The 14292-nt window shown below is 45.7% G+C and overlaps 1 long non-coding RNA gene across 2 annotated transcripts in view; it reads left to right on the top strand.

The window, feature by feature from the left end:
• The window catches only part of LOC149322660 (uncharacterized), a 169279-nt gene that overhangs the window by 54144 nt on the left and 100843 nt on the right, over positions 1-14292 (top strand). The gene's annotated exons all lie outside the window — the stretch shown is intronic.

Raw genomic sequence — 14292 nt, 5'->3', positions numbered from 1 at the left:
TCAGGAGGGGGGCATTTTCTCTATTACGTTAAAAAGAGGCTTCTGGTGATATTTGGAAGAAGTCAATGGCCAATCTGCCATTGGTTTTAGGGAGGCTGGCTTGTACCCTTTGTGACATACCAATGTGTTTGAATTGCGATTCTACCAGAAAGTCCCAGCCTTGGAAGTGTAAATGTGTGTTTTCGTAGAAATAGACCTATCCCTGCATATCCTTCCTTTAAATCAGAGGTCTGTGTCTGGTGCTGGCCTGTGTGTCTTGCTGGATTTCTTCCTCCCTTTAAAATGCTATTTGTTCTTTCTTGCATAAGGTGTGAGTTCCCATCCATTTTGTAAAAAAAAAGTTAGTTCCTTCCTTTCAATGTCTGTGTAAACAGCTTTAGCTGAGAAGTGAACCTTTGCTCCTGTACTTTGAATAAATTGTTCAGGTTGACACTGTTGTAGGTATTCTAGGGAGGTATTGTAGCGAATCAGGGTTTGTTTACTTCCCTGAGGGAAGCAGAAAGGGAGGTTGGGAGGAGTGAGGAAGAACTGTGTTTGCACAGGGAATACTTCTGGCCGGATTGTGCATGTATATGAATGGACAGATAGTTAGCAAGCCAGATAGAAAGATAATAGATTAGCAAGAGCCCTTTAAAACAGGCTTATTGCCCTACTGGCCTGGCTTGGAAGTAGAAAGGTTTGAGACTGGGTTGTATTTTATACATCTCCCCTTGGAGCCTTGCTTCCTGACCTTTGCATCCTGCAAATGTTCCAGTGTTTCCAAATGGGTGAACTAGCTTGGCAGAAGCAGCAAGCTTTCATTTGGTCATTCCTAGAGCATTTTAAACAGTCCAGATAATCTATATTACTTAGAACAGAGTCCTTCCCTTTAAGTCATGTGTCAATTTAGTTGTAAGAGGACTCTGCAGTTCCTTGTGCTATTAATATTGGGGTACAGCCAGGACACTGCAATTGTCTGGAGAAGCAAGATTTCTGAAAACTAGAGAGAAGGTAGTTTGAAAGGGCATAGGTTTTGTTATCCCCAATAATCCAGACATTCATTAAGCTAACATTTTCAGCAGCCCTGTAGAAGGCAGAAGCAAGGAGGAAAGAGAGGGGCACTGGACAAAAGGATACATGGGGCAATCAAAGTCTCAGTGAAGTTAAGGTAGAACTTCTACTGACCCCGAATGGGTCAGGAGGAAATTTAAGGGCTCCAGCCAAGATCAGTTAATAGACTATTGACCAAGGAATCAGGATATCAGTTGATCAGGCTGACACTCCTTTGCCTATTAGTGGATTACTTTATAGAAATTATGTACCCGCACCGACCTTATTTTTGTGCTTTATGTGAGCAAGAAAACTGTTGGTGCAAGAGCTAGGCTGATTTATCAAGCAAAAGGTGAAGATGAACATATACTCTGTGTCTTTGAATTGCTTATACTGTTTCTTACTGCCCTTTATCAATTTCAGGCCTAGTTGTTCACTCTAGGTTTGTTAGCCCAAATTGGGGGATGTGGGAAAGAGAACAGATTGTCTCTAAAGCTGCAGTCCTCTGCACACTTACTTTTGAGAAACTACCACTGAAAGCAGTAGGATCTACCTCTGAGTAAGCCTGCATGCTATGGGGCTGCAGAATGGATCTTATCAAGTGTGTTTATCTAGTTAAAAGAACAAGCTATCCAAACTTATTTCTCCTACCTTACTGCTGGGATAAGTCGAAAAAACCCAGATTTTCCTTAATCCCCTCCCCAACACATAACAGAGTCATGAAAAAGGACAAAGGGTTAAAAAGTTCTAACTCCAGCTAGATAATGGTGCTGCCAATTGAACCTTTATATATTCTAAAGTAGATCTTTACACTCTCTCCTCTCCTGTCTCTCCCCCTAAACACAAAATTTACAAGGCCTCCTCTTGCAGGTAATCAGGGAAGTGGTGTCTGGCCCTGTTCTGCTGGCTTCCCCCCCAAAGAAAAAAGTTTGAGAGAGAGAGAGAGAGAGAACATAACAATACTTGATAAATGATAACCAAGTGCCTGTGAAAGAATCGGTCTGAATATGATGGGACTTTGTCTTGCTGTATTCTCTGTGTCTGCCTAGGAAGCCTAGAAAGGAGAGGAGAGAGAGAACATCAATCACATTTGCAACAGTAGAGTCTTCATGTTCATTTTTAAATGTTTAAGAAATACTCAGTAACATTTAAAACGTATAGGGCAGCCCTCTACCCACTCTCCCTAGCACTTTTATCTTAATTTTATTTTTGCCTCTTGGGATTCACTTCACTCTTTGCAGTTTCTCCCCATTTCTATTTTTTTTTCTTAAAATACAACTATTTCTTAGGCATGCCATTTCGCCTTTAGACTTGGCCATGACACAATCCTTCCAAAGTAGGGAGATTATGAATGAGTTATAAAAGGAAGAAGGAGAGAAAGAAAGTGGGGGGATATCATGAGATAAAAACAGCCTGTCCCATAGTCTCCCCCCCCCCTTTCTTTTCTTTTCTCCTCTCTCTCTCTCTTTCTCTCTCTCTCTCAGCTTTTTGACGCCTCCATGTTGGGAGCCTGAAAGGTACTTCACTGAAGTTCGAGTAAAAGGGAGGGGGATTGGGTTCAGCCAGAGGACAACTTTTCTACGCCAGCAGTTTTATTCTAGCCACGCAGGCTGACCTCCGAGCCCCCAGTGACCTGGGCTCAGTCTCCCAACGTGTACCTTCTAGGCGCCCGACACACATTTCAAGGCATCGCCAGTGTTTTAGCCTCTTTGTCCGAAATTTACCATAGTAATGGAAAGCCGGATGGGTGGGGAAGGGAGGGGAGAGGCGGAGGGAGGGCAGGGAGAGTGGGCTTTGGGCAGATTCAATGCGTGTGGATGGCATTGTGTGGCCACCAAAATAACCCCAGAGAAAAAGAAGGCAGGGTGAAGTTTCGGCCAAACCTCCCTTCTCCTCTCTTTCCCGCCTTCCGATCAGCTTGGGAGGTTTCCCCAGCTGGCTAAAGCTGGGCTGGCAACAGCAAAGTTTCCAACGCCAAGTAAGTAGCTTGCATTTTACCCCCTTTTTACCCCCCCCCTTCTGAAGACAGAAAGAGAGGACCGTCTCAAGATGCTGCAGTTGTAGTTGTGGTGGTCGTTGTCATCTTCGTCCTCATCAGGATTCTCTGTACTTTGTAAACAGGGAATCTATGTCCGGCTGTCCAAAGTGGTCTCAGACCTTGCGTGGCTTCTCTTGCAACCAGGAAGAAAGGGTTCTAGAGGCAAGGGAAGGGGTCTGGATCGTTGCCTTGGCAGATGTAAGTGGGAGAAATGGGTGCCTGGGTGGGACTATGAGGGGGAGAGCATGGACCATGCCAGCAACAGCTCAGCCCTTGGGGGATGAGTGCTTTGGAGCTGAGGGACCTGTCTGATGTCGAGGCTCTTCCTATCTCCATGGAGCTCAGTGGATCATCCTTGGCAGGATCTGGCTCCATTACCCCCCCCCCCCCCAGGGACCCACCCTTGTGTTTCCAACCTTTGGGTTTCTTTCCTTTCCTTGCCACAAGTGGGCAAGGTTTCAAAAAGCTCTCCTTCCTATCTCATAGCCTCCATTGCATTGCTTCATGGTTGATCCTTTTTTAAAAAACAAAACAAAACACCACCTTTTCTTACCTTCGGAAATCAGGTCTTAACCCAGGCTACCTTGAACATGGGAACTTGGGTTTGACACTCCGGAAGTCTGCAAAAGGACACCCTCCCACACTTCTGTGTGAATCAATAAGCCGTTGATTTAGATTTTTGTTGTGGTGGTTGTTGTTCCTCGCTTGGGACTGTGTGTGTTTTTCCTTTAATGCTTCGGTAGTAACAAGAAACGCTTCTTCTAACAGCAGTGTGGGGAGCATTTCACAGGGACTTCGCTGGCCATAAAAGAGGGCATTGGAAAAGGCCCCTGTTTGATAGTAGGAGATAAAAACAGGCAATAGAAACTTTCCAGAGGCTAAGAGGAGACATATTCCTCTGTAACCGTCCTCAGACAGTGCTTGGGACAGAAAGCAGAAAGGTGGTGGGTAGGATAGCTCCAGCTGGCCAATGCTTTTTCATCCATGGGCTTTGAAAACGCAGGCACCTCTTCTCTCTCTCTCCTTCACATCAACCCCTTCCACTTCCAGCATAAGGTAGACTAGTTGAGTTTCCTACAAAAGGTCAGCTCTCAAATTATGTCCCACCCGATTTTCCTCCACTCTCTCCCCTTCTCCAGTGTCTCTCTCCCCTTCCTCTTCCTCCCAGCCGCTTCTCCTCGCCAGGAAGAGATGCTCGAGAAAGCTGCTTAATTGTAATTAAAAGACAAACATTCCGCCAGGGTTAAACGAATGAGTTACGGGTTTCCAACCATAACTGCCAAGCAGCTTCAACATGTAACTTATATTTATTGTGGTCTCGTATATCATTATCCAGAGATATAGTTTTATGTACTTCCTAATCTGTCGCCTTGATTTATTTTGATGGGCAAGGTACCAAACCAAACATTTTGGGACTTTAGTGAAAGACTAGTATTTCCTTGCAAACAGCCAACAGCCCTTATGTTAATGGCATTCACAATTTCTGGCAAATGCTGCCTTCCTCCTTGCCTTTCTTCCCTCTCATTTTTCCTATATCTTAAACACGTACACACTTGGTACGGCTTTGTATTCTTTGTGGAAAAGTATGAGTGGTCTTTCTGTCCTGAAAAAAGATGTACTTGTGAGAAAGAACTTTGGAAAAACAAGACACTTTTTATTTAGAAGATCCAGCAGTGCCCTACCAAAGGTAAAGTTTCTGCCTTTCCAAAAGCAGTACATTTTATCTGGCTGTACCAAGTGTGTACACGGATGTGTGCATACTTCTCTGGCCAACATTGGTTTGTTATTTGCTGTCAATGAGGACCCTATCAATAAGAGACTTCCAGAAGCCCTAGTCATTCACTGCCCTGCTCAGGACTTGTAAACTCAGGTCCCTGGCTTTCTTGATTGTTTCAGTTCATCATTAGTGCAGTCTCCTTTTTCCCCACTCCCTTCCACTTTACCTAACATGATTGTCTTTTGAGTCACCTCCCAAGATACGTCCAAAGTAGGAAAGCCTCAGATTAATAATCTTCACTTCTAGTGAGAGTTCAAAATCCTCTCTCTCTCTCTCTCTCTCTCTCTCTCTCTCTCAATCTCTCTCTCTCACACACACACACACACACAGACCCCACCACCACAGACTATTGCTGCTGCCCAGTAGCTATTTGGCTCCCTCAGGAAAAGCCTGCCTGATGTGACAGACCCTAACAGCACCATTGCTGCCATCAGTACGTGCAATCCCATCCCCACCTCAAGGGAGTGCAAGCTGGATCAGTGTATATAATCCTTCTACATTCCCTTTTGTGATATATGTTGTTCTATATATTCTTTTTTTTCAATAAAAGGAAATATGCAAACAAAAGCCATCCTTCTCAACTTGCCTTTTTAAAAATGTTTTTGATTCTCTTTTTTATCCCAAGGAGGCTAAGGAGGTTTGCTCTTGTGTTTGTAATGTTATCTGCCCAAATAGATGTCCTTTTAAATACATGCAGGGACAAATAAATACAGGGTGTAATCCACGCTCCATGGGAGTCTGTGGAACAACTCACCTCAGCTTCAGTGGTGTGGACTGAACCCACTATATGATAGATAGATAGATAGATAGATAGATAGATAGATAGATAGATAGATAGATAGATAGATGGATGGATGCTAAAATCAAAGGGCTGGGTGACAGTATACAATGCTGTACTTATACTGTGCTCATAGACCTTTAAGTTAAATGTATGGCCACAGCATGAGAAACAAAGACTCCCAAAGAAGCAAGTCCATAAGGTGGAGCATATCCATGCTTAAGCATTTATTAATACAATTAGGTTGCATAGGGAAAAATAGAGTTTATAGCTATCCTGGTCATGTATGCCTCACAATATTGGTGAAACTGAGAGCATGCGCTGTCTCCATCAAAAGGATCTTAACAACACCGGGAGTGTGTTGCTGGATCAACTCAAGGTTCCATCTAATCCAGAGATGTTGCTGGAAAGTCTGATTATATTTATTGTTGGATTATATTTATTGTTGACAAAGTAAAAGGCAGTAGGGAAAGAGGAAGACTCCATTACAGACGGATAGACTCAATCAGGGAAGCTTTAAGTCTGCAAGAACTGCGCAGGGCTGCTGATGGAAGGGGTGACTTAGAGGTCTCTCATTCATAGCTTTGCCATAAGTTAAAGTCAACTTGAGGGCAGTTAACAATAACAAGTTATTGTTTGTTCCCAGCAAGCAACATTCAGAGGGCTGATACTTCTGTTCCATGGGAAGTGCCAATGACTTGTGACTATTCTCTCCCTGAATTCAACTTCTCTCCCTGAATTTTCTATCCCCTTTGATAGATGGGCCACCACCACATCTCCCATGAGTGAACTCCATGAGAATCCTTACCTGCCCCTGTCTCTCTTTGTCTCTGTTTTACTTTCTTTTCTGCCTCTCCTCAACCCACCTTGAACCCATTTCATTGGGTGACCCTCCAAGTTCTAGCATTATAGAGGGCAACAATTTGTCCACACTAGAGACATAGTTCATAAACTTGTAAAGCTGTGATTTCCCCCTCCCTTTGCAGCTACAAGCAACAAGGAAGGTTGTTAAATTCAACTTGAGTGGGTTCTTCTCTGCCTCACATTTAGACCTTACTTAGATTTCTCTTGAAAGAAAGAGAACCGTCCTCACTCCACAAAACCCTCCAGCTGAGCTTCTCCAGATGGGACTGGTTGTATCTGTGCCACATCACAGAAAGAAAGGGTGGAGGGGAAGAGAGCAAGCGAGTGGGATTATGAACTATTTGGGATTCAGAAGATCTTGTGTCCCCATCCCAAAATCTCAGGCTCAGTATGGCCATTTCTGTCTAGTACTTTCTGCTCCCCCCCACCTTAGATCTAGAAATGCAGGGTTTTAGGGTGGAAAGTTAAAGCCAGTAGCATTCATTTCTCCTCGGCTTCCCTGCCAATGCTGTCTAGCTGAAACCCCTCTCCTTAAGGAAAGAGCATAATAAGGAAAGGCTATGGGTCTGGGCTTGTTAAGTGTGCAGAAGCACCTAGCTATCAGGCACAGAAAGCTGTGCCCATAAAGATCTCCTGCACCTTAGCCTTCCTTCAGTCCTGCCTTTATGGCCAAGGAGACTGGCAGCAGACAGATCCTAAAGGAAACCACAGTTACTCCCCTGCAGATAATTTTGGGAGGGTTCAAGCGTGGTCCCACCTTCATAAAGAGGGGCAAGCTCATCCCTTCAGTTAAATCCTGTTAGAGGGTCTCCCGCTATCCTTCCAGATCTTAGAAAAGTTTCCCCCCTCCATCCCCCTCGCCTTGTTTGTTCCAAGAAAAACAGGAAAATTATTGACCTGGTAGAAGAACACACAACAATTAACCTTTGAGACTGAGCCCCACCGGCGAGGGCTGTAAATAAAGGGAGCCTGCCAGGCAGAGGGAGGCGAGGGGAATGTCAGATGAAGCGCCAGGCGAAGGGCGAAAAGGGAAAGCCACAGAGCAGCCCTCCGCCGGAGGATTCAGAAGCAAGGCCCCGCCATCCTTGAAGGGCTCCTTCCTCCAGGGCCAGGGTGACCAGACCTCATCTCTGCAAAGGAGGACAAGGCACCACAAAATAGAAGACATGGAAAGAAAATGGAGGACACGACAACAAGAGCTCAAAACATTCACATAAATGTAAATTCAGGCTTCATTTTGAAATCCCTCCTGGACAGAAGATTGAAACGGAGGACACGTCCGGAGAAAAAAGAGGACGCCTGGTCACCCTGTCCGAGGCCATTTTCCTTTCTTCTGGCAAGGAGTCTAGGTTTTGAAGCTTCCAGAAGCAAAGGGAAGCTCCTTCTTTATTCTCTTTTTTCCTTTCCTATCGCTTGCAGTAGGTCTTACCTCCCTTCCACGCAGGACACCCCTTCCCAAGGAATATATTCTCACAGGTTTCGGGCTGGCTTCCCAGGGCTCTTGCCTTCTTAACCAGCAATATATTTAAAAAAACCAACAACAATTGCCATTCTCTCTCACATACCCACCCATCCCAGGCCGCATAACAACCAACCAGTGCTGAGTTCCTATAAGGCAGGCCAGTTCTTAGGGCATCAACGGGGATAATCAGAAACAGATATTTTAGTATTTTTGATGGATTTCCCTATACATGTAAGATCAAACTGAAGGAGTAAGCCTATTCAGGCCCAGTACATATAGGCAAAGATGTGAAGGATCTTTCCCTTTCTCCTTCTACTCCTGTGTGTATACGGCGTGTGTGTAAATATATATCTATGGGCAGGGAGGGTTGTCTGTACCTGCAGAAATGCACGGGAGCTAAATGCAATGTAGCCTAGGCCAACTGGAATCGCTTGGACTCAAACCTGTCGCGAGGAACAAGTCACAATGGATCTATAGCTAGGACTACTGGGTTTAGCCCACGGAGCGTGGTCTGAGAAGTTGCTATTTGGTTTCCTTCCGTAGAAGTTCTCTCCTGAGTAGAGTAGACTAGCCTTGTATGTATGTAGCTGTGCCTGCCTCTCTAGCCCTCCTCTGTTCGGGTCTGGCCCTTTAACCCTCCAGCATGTATCCAGAAACAGGAATTTCCCATACAGATCTCTTCTGTTCCGAGGAGAACATCTCGCCTACAACTCTGCCGGCCCTACGGAGGACTTAGAGGGTTTACTTGGACACTCGGCCTCCTCTTCAGACCCTCCCGAACTGGCTTACTCGGAGCATCTCTCAAATAAATATTTAAAGAAGCTCTACTAAAATGTTTACTCTTGGGTTGGCCTCTAAACGAGGTCACGACCCCAAATGTGGACAGGAGAACAAAGGAAGGGTTGGCTTGCTGGCGGAGGGCGGTGGGGGGGAGGACTACTTTGCGAGGTCTGGCTGTTGGGGGACAATGGTGCGGAGCAGCAGGTTAATTTACTGGTTTGGCAAGAGCTCTTAAGTCTGGAGGCCAACTTTAGCCAGGGCCTGTCATGATGGAGGGGTGCTTTACACACCACCTCCCATCCATATTATTATTTGGAACTCAGTGCTTGTTTGTGTTTATAGAAAAAGAGAGAGAGAGAACAAGAGAGGGATGGATAGACAGGAAGGAAGGAAGGAAGGAAGGAAGGAAGGAAGGAAGGAAGGAAGGGATATATGGATAGAGAAGGAAGGAAGGAAGGAAGGAAAGAAGGAAGGAAGGGATATATGGATAGACAGTGAAGAGAGGGAGAGGGGGATGGAGAGAAAAAAGGAAGGAAGGAAGGAAGGAAGGAAGGAAGGAAGGAAGGAAGGAAGGAAGGAGCACATGCTGATTAACAGCAATCCAATATGCAGTCCAATTAGCCAGGGAAAGCTCCTACATGACTGTCATAATAGTAACAGAATACATGGACACTTTGATCATGAAAGTTTTATATTTAACCGATTCCACTGAGGTCTTAAGAATTTAACCGCAAATCACATTTCAGGTTGTTGGTGCCACCGAAACAATCCGTGGGATTTCTTTCTGCATAAACATGGCTATAGGTTCGTGCCCTGTCTGTATCTTTAGGGTTGATCCCGCTGTAAGGTAGTAAGACTCACCTGGAAGTAAAATTTAGGGAGGTGATGATTTTTTAAATAAAAATATTATTGTAGCTCTGATTAGTTCTACCTTTAGCCTAACGCCTGCTCCGGAGCATGATGTTCCTTTTATCTGTTTTGGACCTGCGGCTTCCGTGAAAGAGGATGAAGGGTTATATTTTACATTTACATAGAGGGATTTTAGAGGTCAGATATAGAGGTGCATTCTGCTTCTTTCACTGATTTCCATCTTGTCACTCGGTTTTTTGTAACACTTTGGTGGAGCCAGGGCTTCAGTTTAAGCACTCGGTGGGTCTTCCTTCCCAGTAAAGAGTCATAAGCACCAGCTGCCCATATCTTTTCTTTCTCTTGGAGTTACCTACAAGGAAACCTAGCAGGGCATTTCCTCCCCAACCCGACCGACTAAGCCGCGAGAAATCTCCAATTATTTCTGTGGCTGTGAAAGATATGAGTCCCCACATCTCTGCTATAGCCCTGGTTTATACTCTTAATGCGAGATTTGGGTTGAGTATGCCTCCCAAAAACTACATTTATCTGAGGGCAATTCCTAGGTTGGCCCTAATTCCATGGAGATTGCCTTCTGGATAAATCCCCATAGGATCGAGCTGCAAAGGGGGCAAATCTGAGGGTTTTTATAGGGTGCTTTCCTCCCTACAGGGAAGCTGTCTTTCCTTAACAAGTATGCTTAACAAGTAGCACACCCGCTAACTTGAAAACATGTTCTGTGAACAGTCACTCTAAAGACCTTACACTAGTCTCGCAGTCCTGGTGGAAATGCCAAGACCTCGAGTGTATAAGCCACCCCTTGGCTTCGGGAGCTGTTCTCTATAGTAGGCCCGGCGTCGATCCAGAAGCTGCTTTCCAAGTTAGATGAAATTTTATTTAGTGCTTTTCAAGTGCCAAGTAACAGCAGACCTTTCAGCACTGGACACAGGCTGTATGTCTTTTTGGGCGTCCCCCCCCCCCCTTCTCTCTCTCCTCTGTCTTCTGGAAAGCTGTATTTTTGTGTATGCAACTGGGCTGGATTCGCCCCTGGGTCTGCCGAGGAGTTTGGGAAGGAACAGATTGAAACGCGTTAAGCGCTTGAGGTCCTGAGGTTAGAGAGAAGGGCTTCGTTTGTACACGTTCAATGACTGGCATTGTTTATCTCCAGCAAAAGAGCTGATAAGGCGGTGTGTGTGTGTTGGAGAAGGGGAGAGAAGAGATGAAAGAGTCCCAGAAAGCGAAGCAGGCCAGCGAACTAGCCAGGCTGCGGATTGCAAGCAAAATTTGGAGGCAACTTGGAGGCAAAGGGACTTCAGAAGGTTGCAGTCCTAAACAGGTTTCAAAGGAAGTAAGCCCCCTGGAACTCCAGGTTGGCTCTTAAGTCAGAGTAAATACGTCCAAAATTGCCCCAACAGCAGAAGTGATGGCCTGTTGAGCTCAATGGGACGTAACTACCCAAAGAAAGGGCACGATCCGGCCAAAAATGCAATCCGCAGCCTGGCTAGTTGGCTGGCCTGCTTGCTTTCTGGGACTCGGAAAGGAGTCCCATTGAGCTCAAGAGGATTCGCCCTTTCCAGCGCAACCCTCGAAGAGAAGTGGCACTGAGTTCAAGGAAATTCACTCTCAGGTCAATAGCCTTGATCCGGAGACCATACTCACCCTTAAGAGCCATCCTGCTTCAATAGGAGACTTAACAGTCTTCTTTCCCGGAGGCCCATTTCAGTGAAACGGAAAGCGCCTTCAGGCTTTAGGATCGGGCGCTAGGTTTCTTTAGCGATGAATTGGATTTTCTTTTTTAAAATGAGGGGAAGCGTTTGAGAAATCAAGGCGCTATGGGGTGAGAAATCTTCGGTTTTTGTTTTACTGGGTTATAGGCTTCAACCTAAACGCATTTGACTCCAGGTTTGCAGAAGAGCTAAGAGACACCTGAAAACACAACACAACACTATAGGGAGATTCTAAGCATGGACTCCCGCAATAGGCCCTGAGCCTTACTCCCAGGCTGTGGACTATAGGATTAGAGCCGGGAATCCTCCTTTGGATGCTTACGCGGAGTGTGGATCTCGCTGGTTGTAACCTAGTTGTATTAAAAACCCAAGACCCATCAACTCCGGTTGGTCTTCGGGCCGAAAGATTGAATTCGTCCTCTCCTTCTTGCTTCAAACTGGGTCTTTTATAAGTATTATAGAAGACATATTTAGGCCCAGTCGGGCATCGCAGAGCATCCTGCAGCGTTTGAACCCCCAAATCGGGGCCACCTAAGCCAAGTCTCTTTCTCCCTTCCCTCCTTCTCTCTCTCAGCCTTTCTCTCCTCCCTCGCTCTCGGAATCCTCTCCTGCCACATTCCCCAACCACACCCGAAGAAATACTGCCTTGCTGGGGCGACTGTTTATTCTCCCGGGGCTGGGGCTGGGGCTGGGGCTAGGCACCGAGGCACCTTCGGAAACATAAGCACTTTCGCCTCTATCTGGAAACCATCTCGCTGGGCACGGGAGACACCTTCTTCCTAAAATGGGTCGAACATAATCTTAATCTTGGGATTCGCATCAAGGCAGCGCCGGGAAAGATAAACCACAGGAGGTTTGTGTACTTGTGTGGGGCCCTGTGGATGTGTGTGTCTGTTTACCTGTCTGTAGCCCCCAGGCGCCTTTTCTCTCAAGTCTGGGCGGTAGATGTTTACCGGCCGAAAAGACTGAGTTTGCAGACCTTTTGCTCCATTCTCCACCTAACAAGCTTGGGAGGGAGGGAGATCCGTTCCTTGACGAGAGAATTTACTCCCAAGTAGGTGTGTTCAAGCCATTTTTTAAAAAGCCAAACCAATCCCGACCCCCAGGAAAGTGTCCTCTAGCAATCCAGGGAGACTTAGTCCTAGATCCATGGGGGGGGGGTTTAGAAAGGGGGCGTCCCTACCGCAGCTCTCAGGTCAACAGCAAAAACTGACCTTGACTTTAAGAGAGCGACGGGATCTGAGCCTCTGACTTCCAGAAGACCTGAAGGCCCAGGTCCATTGCGTGTGGTATCTTTACCGGGAGGCGAGCTCTACAGGAGTAGAAACCCAAAAGAGCAGCGTCTTGGGACTTTTCCTCCTACTTAGGGATGGATCGGGGCCCCTGTGCGGTTTCGGGGTTTGCATGCGATTGGTGATGGATTAAATATTTGCAGATGTTATTGTGATCTAATCTTTCTTGGACTAGATTCCACAGCTCAGGAAAACGTTTTCCTAGGCTGGTCAACACACACACACACACACACAGACACACACACACACACACATACACACAGAGGACTGTGGCTGATAGGGTGGTTGTTAGCACCGATCTGGGAACGTATGCAATGCAGCAAATCACTCATCCCACTGCAACTTATACCCATCTATTTATCTGTCTGTCTGTCTATCCATCCATCCTTCTATCTGCCTGCTAGTTAAGGCTAACACTTCAGGTATTCAAAAAGATAAAGTAGTGGAGGGAAGCCTACACCCTGCTAAATGTGTTAGTTTTTAAGGTGCCACTGGACTCTTTATTGCTTTTGGTACAACAGGGGTGCAGGGCTACCCCGCAGGAAATTCGTCAGGACTTTAAGCATTTTAAAGTCTCTATTACCAGTGGCAGAGTGGGACTCAAACTTCATTCCTTTCGCCCTTGAATGAAATAAATGGAAATAAAAGACTCGTGGCTAAATCCAATGGTCCATCCCGGCTATAGACCTGCGGAACCAACGAGACTTGTTAGCTCAACACTTACTCCCCATTGACTCAGTACATTTATTCTCGTTTGGGGCCTGAGCCCTTAGTATCTTGCTATAAGCCGGTAGAGTTAAAGTGCCACATTTCATTGGGGGAAAGAGGCAAGTCTCCAAACTATGTACGGTTACTTTTAGAAGGCCTTGATAGTCTCCATAGAGTTATGGGCCCTGGGCTCAGCTCTCACGAAAGTTGGTCCCAAGAATCTGGACTGAAACGTGACAGTGTGTGTGTGTGTTTCTATTGGATTAAATTGTCGGATGTAGTTGCCTATATTGATACCTAAATCCAGTGGTTCAGGACTCCTCCTGTCCTGATCTGTGGGCATATTTATATTTCTGGGGTACTTCTTGCATAGGCCTCGGAACAGAAGAAGGCTAGTCTAGGGAGACTGAGCCCCCCCCCCTCCAATATTCCTGAGTTGTTGGCCCTCTAAGGAACTACCAGTCAAAATTTCCCAGAGTATAGTCATCTTTATATTCACTTAATATTGTATCCCTGATTATTATTAATTTTATGCTTTGAACAGTTTTGTAATATTTGTGATATTTAGTTTAGTATTTTGCCTTGTCTTCACGTTAGTCATAGTAGTAAACGCTTTACTTGGTGGCGATATTCACGGTATTCTCTGCTTTTTACTGTTTTGTTTTTTAAAGAAGCATGCAAGTCCGCAACATGCATACTGACCCTTCTACTAGTCTTGGACCCCCCCCTCCCCACACACACACCTTAAAAACACTGCCGGGGCCGAGTGTTTGTGCTGCATGTGTTCAAATTACCTATGGAAAATATCTTTGTATATGTGTGAGTCTATACATATGTAGATAGCTCTGGGTTTGAGAGGGTGACCCTGTTGAAATAAACTAGGGAGGGGGGGTTGCACTTGATTTCTACAGGAAACCAAGCCCTCTCTCCTTTGAAGGGGAGGGTTGACTGAGGAACGATTTTTACATTGTACTTGTCAATCTGTGGTCAT

The sequence above is a fragment of the Sceloporus occidentalis genome, unplaced genomic scaffold, assembly GCF_023333645.1.
Source record: "Sceloporus occidentalis isolate IW3139 unplaced genomic scaffold, rSceOcc1.0.p SCAF_1, whole genome shotgun sequence".
Taxonomy (NCBI): Eukaryota; Metazoa; Chordata; class Lepidosauria; order Squamata; family Phrynosomatidae; genus Sceloporus; species Sceloporus occidentalis.
Note: the sequence above shows the minus strand (reverse complement) of the source record. Positions and strands in the feature narration are given on the sequence as shown.